Genomic DNA, 356 nt, shown 5'->3' on the forward strand with positions numbered 1-356 from the left:
CCCTAGAGACACAAGTTGATCCACGTGATCATATTCTTAGCCGTGTGCGGTGCCCCCTTCCACCATAGTCCTCGATAATATTGTAGTGGTGCTTAGGCGAAGCCCTGCGACGGTAGTACATCAAGATCGTCACCACGCCGTTGTGCTGACGGAACTCTTCCCCGACACTTTGCTGGATCGGAGTCCGGGGATCGTCATCGAGCTGAACGTGTGCTAGAACTCAGAGGTGCCGTAGTTTCGGTGCTTGATCGGTCGGGCCGTGGAGACGTACGACTACATCAACCAAGTTAACGCTTCCGTTGTCGATCTACAAGGGTACGTAGATCACACTCTTCCCCTCTCATTGCTATGCATCA

This window comes from Triticum dicoccoides, chromosome 3A, assembly GCF_002162155.2.
Source record: "Triticum dicoccoides isolate Atlit2015 ecotype Zavitan chromosome 3A, WEW_v2.0, whole genome shotgun sequence".
Classification (NCBI taxonomy): domain Eukaryota; kingdom Viridiplantae; phylum Streptophyta; class Magnoliopsida; order Poales; family Poaceae; genus Triticum; species Triticum dicoccoides.